This window comes from Taeniopygia guttata, chromosome 13 (assembly GCF_048771995.1).
Source record: "Taeniopygia guttata chromosome 13, bTaeGut7.mat, whole genome shotgun sequence".
Taxonomy (NCBI): domain Eukaryota; kingdom Metazoa; phylum Chordata; class Aves; order Passeriformes; family Estrildidae; genus Taeniopygia; species Taeniopygia guttata.
The window spans coordinates 8,105,902-8,118,242 of NC_133038.1; positions in this window are offsets into that span (position 1 = coordinate 8,105,902).

The window sequence follows — 12,341 nt, forward strand, 5'->3', positions numbered from 1 at the left end:
GGAAAGAGGTGGATAGAACAGGCAAGACTGTTCCAGGGGCTGTACATAACCCTGGCTCAGTTTTCATAAAGGCAGAACTCACTGTCAGCTCTGATGGACTCAGCGCTGTTTTGATGCCTCAGGATTTTAGCTTTTATATTTTTCATATGTGTGTAATCCTGCAGTTCTTTAGTGCAGAACTCCAAACTCCATGTGCAGTGTGAGCTGCTGCTTTCCCAGTTTGGGCAGACACAGCAATTCCTGTCCAGGCCTGGCAATCAAGGACACCTCACTGCCTCAGGGCCCAGAAATTCAAACAAAAGTGAGTTGGGGGGGAAAAACTTGGGGTAAATGACTTCATTAAGTGAAGCTGTAATGGGAAGATTAATCCCAAATATGCAAATGGATCAAACTTATAAAAGTGTGAAAACCCATGGCTCATCATCCATTTTTGGATGTAGCCCCTGGAGGGGCTTTGTCTGCCCTAAATGTACTTGAAGACCCTTCAATAAATATAACTGCTTTTTATTCTCTTAATTTTGTCTGGCTTCTGTTTTTAGGTAGTCCCAAAAAGGCATCAGATTGTCCAGAGAAGCTGTTGAGGAGAGGGAGGAATAGAAATCACTGGTAACAGCTGGAGACAGATTTCCACATCCCCGTCCTTTGGCAGGGGCAGAGGCAGGGCATGTGTCCCTCAGGTCCTTTAGCCAGGGTCTAGCTGGGGACAGGGTGGTGTTTCCATGTTTTAGGGTTTTGGTTTGAGCAGCACCCTCCACAGCACTCTCAGTTAATCACTTGGGGTTTTTTTCCCAGAAGAAATCAGCTTCAGCTTGTTCTGGGAGATGGCATTTGTTCTTAGAAAGTAATTTGTCTTTCTGCATTTTTCAATTAAACGATTATGCAGGAATTTATTATTATAATTCACTGGGATTACCAATTCCCCCTGTGTCAAATTCCCAGCCCTGTGCTAAGGAAGCGTGCAAGTGTGAGCATTTTCAGGAGTCACAACTCGAGATTTAAATAAAGGATGAGACCTCTGCCTTTTGCACAGAGGCAGAAGTTCAGCAGCTGATTCCTGCACTGAATTCATTCCCTGCTGTTCAGGATCTGTCATTCCTCATCAGTCTGGGACTTCTGGTGTGCTGGGACTCACACAGACCTTCCAAGGCACTTGCACAAAAGCACCTTCACTTTGCCCCACAGAAACCCTGAGCAAAGACTTCTGGATTTACAAAATATTTCTGCAAACAGGGCTTAACATCTCAGTTCTTCTCTCCTTTCCACAGAACCCCAGATATTAAAGGAAGCCTGCAAGTTTTTAGTGGGGGAAAAATACACAAAAAGGTTCTTTGTGTTCTAGTGATGCCATAGGATAATAATCGTGGGCAGTGACCTCTTCCATCTATAAACTGTTTTTTTAATTTTTTTAATTCTGTCAAATCTGGTGATGGTGGGGCCAAGGATGTCATAGCTGGACCAGTTTAAGAGGTTTTTCTGTGTGTCCCATCCTCTCCCTGCCCTCAGCTCTGAGGTCCCAGCCTGGAACCATGGATGCTCTTGGTGAGTTCCTTCACAAAGTTAAAGCAGGGGAAATTATCCTCCTTCTCAAAGAGAATGACCAGTGTCCTGCTCTTATTAATGTCCTAAATTTATGTCCCTTTACCAGTGCTAAAGAAAGGGTGGAAGTGTGCATGTAGGATGGGAAGTCTAAGGGGAAAATATGTCTTTCAACAGCAGCTGGAAATTATATTGCCTTAATGGGGAATTTAAATATTCTTGAAGAAATAATAAAAATGACAATAAAAATAAAAATAACAACAAAAATAAAAATAATGAAACATTATTTAAAATTTTTGGCTCATCCATGGTGTCTAAAATTCCCAGGTGGTTCCTTGTCCAAATATTTGGCCATGTCCTGATCTTCTGGGTGTCAAACAGCAGAAAAGCTCAAGTGAATGAATCCCCATCCCATATTAACCAGCAGACCTACTGCAGTGCTCTCAGCTTGCAAAATCTTGGAACAAAAAGCAAAAATAAAGGCTGTCCCTCCTGCCAAGAATATAGGAGATATAAACACCACATCTTGTGGATTATATACACAGAGAAGTCAAACACAGGACACTACATGGAAAGCAGAGAAACTAATTATGCTGCTGGAATCTGATGAAGAGCTGCCTGAAAAAAACAGGGGGAAAAAAACAAGAGAGATTTATGCAAATCACTGAGTTTTTAGAGCCATTTCACTGTCAGTGCTGTCTTCATGCTTCATCCTGTGAGCTCCTGACGTAAGGAATTGTGTGGCAGAGCACTGGTGTGTGCTCATAAATGACTGGAAATACAAATATATACATTTCTCTGCAGGAGCACTCAGTGAAGAACAATTAAATAGATCTTAATTTAGAGACTGCCTTCACCAGTCTAATTCTGGTGAGTAACAAAATTCAATTGAAATTTAATCAGCAGATTGAGCATTGCTAACATTTGAGAGTTAATTAGGGAAATAATTACTGAAGAAACGGATTTGCTGCGTTGAGGAGAAGTTGCTATGGTGTTGCCATATATGTTTGAGAAAGCAATTAATAGCCATCCTCTGGTGCTGACAGAATAGCCACAGATGAAAATTTAAATGGGCAAAGCAGGAGAATATGGGAGCAATTCCAGTGCCACCCCAGCTCTGCTGTCCCATCTTTCCTTTTTTTCTCTTCAAATCAGTCCCAGGTGCTGATGAGGCCTCAGACTCCTGAGAGCTGAGGGTGGAGGATTTAATTATCCTCTGGTTTTGACTGTCAGGGAGATGGCAGAGTTGGGGATGAGGAGATTTGTAAAGGAGAAAGAAAAATGTCTTTAGAAGGAGATGGCAGCAGTGAGGTCTGGTCACTCACTGGTGGAGGTGAAGGCTCGAAGGAGACTCTGGAGAGGCTGGATAACATTTATCTCTTGTGTCTAAAATAACCTGGAATCCATTTCAGAGCAGAACAGATTTTGAATAGAAATGAACAGCAGGCAATGAAGAGGTGAGGAGATGTCTGAGAGAAGGGCTGACACACAACCTGGGTGTTGGGCAGCACTGGGAAGCTAAAGAGGATTTAGGGGGAGGGGGTTTGGCAGGAAAATTCTCCAATGGTCTCCCTGAGATCCTGAGGCACCTGCAGGGCTGGGAACTCCTTGGAGCAAGGCAGCTGAGTTTTCAGGATGTAGAGGATGGATGGATGGAGAGGCTGGCAGGAGCAAGGGCTTCTTTATATTTACTTGTACCAAGACATTGGAGGCTGAGGGAGGGGATTAGCAATGGCCACAGTGACAAGGGTGGAGAGTTATTTATAAATGAGAGCTCATAGTGGTAGGAGCAGAGGGAATAGCTCCAAACTGAAACTGAGGAGGATTAGATTGGATATTGGGAAGGAATTGTTCCCTAGAGCAGCTGTGGCTGCCCCTGGATCCCTGGAAGTGTCCCAGGCCAGGCTGGACAGGGCTGGGAGCAGCCTGGGACAGTGGAAGGTGCCTCTGCTATGGCAGGGGGTGGAACGAGATGAGCTTTGAGGTCACTTCCAACTCAAAATATTCTGGGATCCTGTGATATTTCCTGCGTGGACACACCCCACACAAACACACTTTTAGCAGAGCTGGGTCTACTTCACCTTCAACACAACCCCATTGTTAGAAACCAAGGAGTGTAAGAAGGAACATTACAGCTGGAAAAAGAACAATTTCAGCTCAAATCTGTCCCCCCAGGTACCTCCATGCTGTGCCTGGAGCTGCTGTGAGGGAAATAAGGAGCTGTAACCAAACTTGTAATTACTCCTCCCTCCACCCTCACACTGACTTCTACACCCAAAGCAAGGGAGAAAGAACAGAGAATTTGCAAGGGGAGAATAAGACACCTCTCTGATTCTTAGAATATCCGTCCTGTTCTGCCTGATTTCATTGCTGTGACATTAGAGGAGGAAGGGTCTCCCCACAGAAGGACTGGACCCGATTTTCCTGTGCAGTTGTTAAGATATTTTAACAGAGAAATGTGTGAGTGTGTGATTTGTGAAGCTCAAAATTTTAAGAGAAAATTATTTTTCTTAAAATGGCAAGCAAGACAAAAGCAAGACAAAAGGACTTTTCTTAGCACAGTACATCTATATCTAACTTTTATATCTATCAATATCTAACTTTTAGAATTTTTCCCTCTTTCTTAGCACAATGTCTGAGTAACTTTTAGAATCTTTCTCTGCTGACAACAAGCTACTGTGGGAAGCAGCTGCAGACTCAGCTGAAGGATGTGATTTCTGGTGTTTATAGAGTGTACCCTCTTTGATGTGTATTTGCTACAAATAATTTTTTTGCTGTGTTGCTTTTCAAGAGTAACTGCAACAGCAGATCCTGTACACAGTGGAAATTCAAATGTGCATAATGCTGTGGCAGAAAATTGAGTGGAAAAAGGGTTTGTGCTATCAGATTTCGTGGCAAAATGAATTGTATTTTAACAAAATGAAGAATTTCTGTAAAATGATAATGTTTTGTGTTTTCATCCCAAGTGTGAAACAAAGTATGAGACCTTTATGAAATTTTCATGAAGTTCCTTTTTGCAAGGCCTGTGTACAGAAGCTCAACTGTCAGCTCAAACTTAAACTTCCTTAATCTTGCTTTCATTTATATGAAAGAAAAATTTTCATGCAAACTCCTTGTAACGATTCTGATAAAAATGGGGTGGTTTTGTTGTTGTTTCAGCTTCATCTAAGTAATAATTAAATATTTATTCCCATCTCTTTCTCCTAGTGTTTAAGCATTGCTGCTGTACAAATCATTCTAAAGGATGAAAAGACCTAAATCCTCCAAATTAAAGCAGTCAGAAAAGCTGTCCAAGCCCCAAATTATTTATAAGATCAGGACAACAGCTGACAAATTCTGGTGGAATAAATTGCTTTCCCCGTAATAAACTAGATTTTAAAGGAAACAAGACATAGAATTAGTTTTCCGATTTATCTTCTGATTCAGCAAGTTGGAAGAAGAGAACAACCTGCAATTCTGTTTCCCCCTGAGGGTGCTGGGAGGAGAATGAGGAAGGTTCTGAACCCCCAAAGCAGCAGCATTTCCCCCCATCCCCACCCTGTCCCAGCCTCTCTCCCTTCCCTGGGAGTTCTCTCATCCCATTTGAGCTTTACAACGCCACCCTCTAGTGGAAATCCAGGTGTTTTCTTCCCCCAAATCCACCTCGGATGTATGGGAATGTTCTGCTCCATTCCAAATTCTGCTCCATTAAAAGGTGACAGTTTTGTGGGGGGAAATTAAAAATACAGAGAATCGCCGTGGCCCAGGTTTTGTTGTTTATTTCCCTTTTGCCACACTATGGGAGTTTGAGGTATTTGGTGCTGAGAAATGGAAGAGAAAATACAGGAAGAACAGAGATAGCACAAAAGGACAGCCTGAAGAGCAGCACAGAGCAGGGCAGCATCACTTCTTAAAGCCAGATTAAACTTCCAGGGGGCTTTGCTAGACAAGAATCCCTGAATGCAGATCTGGGAGTCAACAGAGGACCTGGAGAGCCTTGGTGCTCTCAGGATCAGAGTCAGGGTCCCATCTCCACTCCTCTCCTCTGGTGGTGTCAGAGTCCAGCATCACCCAGAGCCCAGCAGGGAGGCTTTAATGAGTTTTTTTTTTTTTAACTCCCACTGAGGAATCAATCCCATGGCATCAAAACCCAGGGCTGGAGGCAAACCCCAGCACTGCACATAAAGGGAAGGGAGGGAGAGGGATATAAAGGAGGTGCTGCTGGTTTTGAAGTTTTTTTAATCCCATGTGTTTGGCAGAGATTGCTGCAACTAAACTCGGGGAGTTTTCCAGACACAACAACATCTTCCACTCCCTTCCCCACTGGCTGTTCTGCTAAAGATGTAGAATAGTGAATGAACACACTCCTGGAGAGCTGAGAGGGCTTTTAAATAAAGCTTTAAAATGAGTGCTTGATTTAAAAGCATCCACAGATGTATGATTGCTTTCTAGTGTATATTTTCATGGATATTCTTTCCTCAGGCATTTTCTGGTTTGCTTTCAATGAGTGTATTTTTCTGTTCAGCTCTCTATTGCTGTCCTTCTGACAGAACACTTCGGGACCTGCTACTTGAGGATCTGCTCTGTGAGAAGGGAGCAGCAGCTCTACAAAGGAACTTTGCACCTGCAGTCTCCTTAAAAGGGTTTTTGCTGTTGTTTGGGGTTTGTATGTTTGGGATTTTAAAGTGTTGCTGTGATTTTTGAACGCCTTCTGAGCCAACAGACTGAATGGTTTAAGTGCTGATAAACTGTCGATGTTCAGGTGAAAAGAACCCAAATTGCTGCCAGCTCCAAGGTGTTGGTGTTTGAAAGACACATTTGGAGATGGAACAAGTGCTGAGCACAACTCGCTCTCCCTGCTGAGAGCTGAGCAGCCCAACAAGCACTGCCACCCCCTTGGGGCAGGGACAAAGGGACAATCCTGTCCGCTCACACTCACCGGTGCCACCCCGGCCCCCGGGACACCCACTGTGTCCCCAGGAAGGGATGGAGCTGGGAATTGGGGTGAGGCTGGGAATTGGGGTGGGGCTGGGAATTGGATGGAAGCTGGGAACTGGGGTGAAGCTGGGAATTGGGGTGGAAGTTGGGAATTGGGGTGGGGCTGGGAATTGGGATGAAAGTTGGGAATTGGGGTGGAAGTTGGGAATTGGGGTAGAGCTGGGAATTGAAGTGGATTTTGGGAATTGGATGGAAACTGGGAATTGGGGTGGATTTTGGGAATTGGAGTGGAAGTTGGGAATTGGATGGAAGCTGGGAACTGGAGTGGAGCTGGGAATTGGGGTGGAAATTGGGAACTGGGGTGGAAATTGGGAATTGGGGTGGAAGTTGGGAATTGGGATTGAGCTGAGAACTGGGCTGGGCTGGAAACTGGGGTGGAGCTGGGAATTGGGGTGGAGTTGGGAATTTGGGATGGAGCTGGGAATTGAGGTGGAACTGGGAGCTGGGGTGGAGCTGGGAATTGGGTGGAAGCTGGCTAGATGGCAGCAGAGCCCCAGGCAGCAGCATCGTCTTGGGGACACCATTCCCAAGGGATGCAGTTCAGCTGCTAGAGGGACAAATAACAGGAAACCTGAACTGAAAGTAAACTTTGATACTTTTGGGAATGCAAAAGACAGGGGCAAGGAATAGCTGGATGTAGACTAGTCTGGTTTGGTGTAAATTCCCAGCTCTCACCGGGTTATTGCTGACAGCGAGGTGAAGAAGTTGTGTGGTAGCAAAGGAAGGAAAACCAAAGGAAAATCTCCTTATATCGGAAGTGACATTTAACTTGTGCTTCTACATGATGAATCCTGTTTAAAATTTTAATGGAAAAGTATACTGATGGAGGAGATCCTTGGGCTGACAGCCACAGCCAGGCAGAATAATTCAAATTTTGCAGGTAGGTGCCCAGCTCCACACAGGCCCTGGCTCAGTGTCCCTGGTGAGACAGGGGAGGGAATGGGAATGGTGGAAGTGAGAAAACCCGTGGGTGCAGAGACAGTTTAATAGGTAATGCAAACAAAACAAGGGACCATTTCCCCCTTCCTATGGACAGGCAGTGCTCAGTTATCCTCAGGAAAGCCGGGCTCCATCCTGTGAGCTTGGGAAGACAAATTCCTTCACTCCTCCTTCCCCAGCTTTATCCACTGAGCACAATGTCAGTCTGGGATATCCCTGGGGTCACTCGGGCTCAGCTGTCCCAGCTGTGTCCCCTCCCAGGCCTTTGTGCACCCCCAGCCTCGCTGGTGGCGTGGGTGAGGAGCAGGAAAGGCTCTGGCTCTGTGCGAGCCCTGCTCAGCCATAACCAAACATTCCCTGTGCTTCCCACACTCCTTCCAGCACTAATCCAATCCCTGTGTGAGCCTCTGAGAAGAAAATTAACTCTTCCAGCCACAAGCAGAGCACAGACTCCATGGGGAGCACCTGGATCCCTTCCCATCCCAGTTCCCAGCAGAGTTGGCCAGGCTGAGCTCCTGGCACTGCCCACAGCACAGGGAGCAATGCAAGCGAGCTGCTGATCTGCAATGAGGCATGATCTGCTCAGCAGGGAAAAAGCACCAGCCAGATCTAAAATTCCAGCTGGAATCCTCTGTGGAACCAGGCTAGCCCAGCAAATTGATTCTGGTCCACTCTTGTTTGTTCCCGTGGAGAATAAATCACTTGGTAAGGATCTGTATGAATTGAAAGCTAAAAGAGGGGAATTTCACATGGTGGTATAAGAAGGACTTCGCTTAATTTTGTTATGCAGCAGTATCTGACAAAAAAAGAAAGGAAAATTTTGCTGAAATTTCCAAAATCCCCAAAGTACTGACTAAATATCTGGGAAATTAAGGAGATTATATTCTGAGTGTGGAACTAATCACTGTTTTATCAACTGCACACAGATTGCAAAGTCCCCACGGGTGATTCAGACTTGTGGTGGTGACTAAAGCTTTAATGAAGGGCTAAAGGACACTGCTTAAGAACAGAATGGATTTTTAAGATGTGGATCAAGCCCATATATTTTTATGATCCCATTCATATGCAAGTTGCAGTTGTGTTGATAAAAGCATGAAAATGTAAAGATAAAAGAGAGGTGTGATTTCAGGGAGAAACACCTTTTATTAGATCAAACAGGTAACCTTTCAGGCACAGCAGCTCCTCTTTAAATACCGAGTTCTTGCTGGTTCTTCTTAAATATTTCAGTGTAATGTGTTAACACCAGCAGCTGTTTCTCTGTGCATAACCTCATTTTTTCCTGTTGCATCTCTCCCCTCTTGTGCTGTCCATGTCTGTGACACACAAATTCCCTGGTGGTTAAAGTGGGGAGAATTTCCTCCTAAACAAACTGGTCTATCCATGAAAATTCACCCATGTGCCACTGCCTTTATGGGAATACCATGTGAAAAACACTTTTGCTCTTCTTTAGACTCTGTGTGTGTTGAGATGCATTTTTAGATGCTGGTGCTGATGTATTTAAATTTTAAAAAATGTAAAGAGAGACATACTGACTGATCATTGGTCAATAATCACAGGAAAAAAAGGACAATTCTGGTCAAGCAAACCAGAGAAACAACCCATCTCTGAGTTCTCTCAGATCTCAGGTTCTTTGGGGATTATATTTCTGACAAGTGAAAGCAAGAGTATTTATGCAATTTGGCAATCTTGTAATGCAACCAGCTGGGAAATCTGTGGGGCTACTGCTGATTTCATCCACAGCTACCAAAGCCAACAGAGGATAAAAGGCAAGGAATGCTCAGAACAGCCTGGGATGCAGACAGGATTTAGCCCTGTAGGCTCCAGGCTCATTGCTGACACCCTGATTAAAAAACCCTGCTTTGCTATTTTTAACACCACCATTTTTTTTGCCAAGTGTTTAATCCATTAGACCCTGATTTCTCCTTATGGAGCTTAAAACTTTGAGTTTTGTTAAAGATATGGCCAGTAAAGATAATGTTTAAAGTTAGTATTGAATACATGAAAAACTGTAGGAATTCCTGACTGGGCATTCCTACTGGGTATGGGATTTGTCACTGGAAATTATCAAACTGAACATTTTAATCGAAGATTAGAAACACGTGATGTAACACCAGCACTGGGAGCCAAATCTTGTCTCGGGGGAAGATTTTGAGGTTTAGCTCAGTGCTCTTGACCAAGTCAAGGGGGATGCATTTGACACCATTTTCAAACAACAATTTGAGATCCAATTTAATACCAATCAAGCACTGGGATCAAAAGTGATGAAGGAGAGGTTGAATATTTAGACCTTGCTAATTTAAAAAGTGCCCATTCATTTAAAATCAGTGTAAAAACAGTTGGCCTAGTTGTAGAATTATTTGCTTTGGATTAACCCTGGAATAACTCCACAGAAACCAACGGAGTGATACTGATATTAAAAAGGGACAAGAGATGGGGATCACACTGAGCTGTGATCTGCTTGAGAGACTCTCCTACCCTTCCATCTGTAAACAGGATAATCTGTAGGTTTTTTGTGAAGGAATTTACAAAGATTTAAATGTTTTCTGTGCAATTAAGTATGAACATAGTAATCATCAATATTAAACAACACTAATCTTGCAGACTGGGGTGGTTTTAAACCATTTGTGAGGGAAACAGGGGTTTCTCCTTAGAAGAATTTTGAGAATTTAAGCAAATTATTGCTGGTGTAAAAGTTTGTGATTAAAAAAAAAAAGTAAAATAATATTATTTTGCCTTTAGATGACATTCCCACACTTTTACATCATGAAAAAATCTTTGATCAGTCAAACACACAAATGAGAAACAACTCCTGGATTGTCCTCACCTCACAGTTCATGGCTCCAACCAGAGGCTGCCAAAGGCTGACAGACAACAGCAGCTTCATTTTTATCAGAATTTGATGATCCTTTATCCAGAACTGATGGCAAGAAGGGGGTGATTTGTTAGAGTGAGATAAACCCCCCTGGAGCACTCACCAACCAAACAGAATTTGTGTTTGTCGAAATCCTCAGGACGAGGTGAGTTTATCTGAGGAGCAAAAACTGATTTTCCAATTTGCCTCAAGATTTAGCAGCACAAGCAAGGCAGTGGCAGAGAGGAGTGAACTCCTGGTGTGGAATAGCATTAATCATTAGCAGGAGTTATCTGTGGTGTGAATAATTCATGGATTTGCAGGATTTGGGCATTAAAAATAAGAACTCTTCCTCCCTTTCCATGATTGCTCCTCTCCAGGATTGTTCTGTATTCCTTTTATCCCCTCAGAGACTCAGAGCTCACTCAGGTGACCCTGCCATGCCATCCCAGGAAAGCTGGCAGCTTTGGGAAGCTTTTTGGGATTTGGGAAGAGAAAACCTCCATGCCTGGAAGTGCTACTCTACAGAGGGTAAAGCCAAAATCAGCATCCAAAAGGTCAGGAAGAAATCGCTCTGTTAACTAGTGTGAAGTTGTTGAGGTATTTTATGATAATTTGAGTCCTTCAGAGCTAGAAAATGTAAGGAAAAAAAGTTAAATCCCTGGTAAATTCATACTCCAGAGCAATTTTTTAATCTCTCTATAAAAAGTTGGAACAACACTTAGCGCATAAATATTTACTTGGTTCTAGAGTCTGCCCTTTATTTGAATGCATAGAGTCCCTTAACAAAAGTAGAGGATTTACTCTCTGTGTAATTCAATGGCAACCAAAACCATCTTTGAAACATTCTCAGATGCAGAAAAATGTTTTAAATGCAGCTATGAAATGACTGTAATGAGCAGCAGGACTGGAGGCTTCAAAATTGTGCTGTTAAGCCTCATTTCCTTTTCCCAGCACACACAGAGTATTTATAATTCATGCAGTAACCATTAGAGAAATAAATTTCACTTTAGAAGCTGGTTTTTATCACTGGCATTTTCATGGGTAAATGAACTGATATTAAGGAAAAAAGTTGTGCTTGTGAAGGTTGGATTTTATTACCAAAATGCATCCAGATTCATGAGAACCCTCGTGAAAAACAAAAATTCTGCAGAGGTCCCACCTTTGGTAGTTATTTCTTCTGGAATTTTGGAGAAATGTCATTCTGATCACACCGTTCCTGGCATTTAAAGTACATATTTGAAATTATACCTTCTCCAGTCTGTTAAAACCCCTTCAAGTGTAACTTCTACCTGATACACAACAAGAGGAAACAAGAATTTGTTTGGATGGCACTGAACCATAAAGTTTATATTTCAAGCAAACATTTTGCTGTAAGGGAAGTGTGTGTACCAGAGGTCAGCTTCTCCAGAAACAATTTACCCATTTCCTTCTTTCTGTCCTGAAGTGGAATTGCATTTATTCCATTAACCAGGGCAATCTGCAAATGGAGCAGGAGGAATTACTCGGACTGCAAATCATGGGGCTGTTAATGCCAGTTTTTCTGTTCAGGCTCAGCCCCGTGATTATTGAAACACTGAGCATCCCGCTGCCTCAGGGGCACATTCAACACCCTTTTTTATTTTTCCACTGTGAAGGATGATGTAAAATTTCCCAACTGGAAGAGGAAGACACATCTCGATGTGGTGAAGTGGAATTTTGTCTTGGTGAAGGGCAGAAAAATGCTAAAAACAAGTTGGGTTCTCAACAGCATCCCTGCCTTGGTCTAATGGCGCTGACCCCAAGAGACACAACTGTTTTTACTCCTTCTGAGGCTCCAGCTTGGGATTTATAAGCAGAAACAAAATTGTCCCAACAAAATCGGGATTTATAAGCAGAAATAAAATTTTCCCAACAGGCTTTTATTTCCAACTGTGGGTTGTGCAAGCCAGCTCTCCAATCCCTGGGGAATTCATTCAGAGATTTACTGTCTTTGCTGAGCAGGGGCTCATTTCCCATCCATGGAAAAGGATGGGAACAATGCAGATGTTGTGGTGCA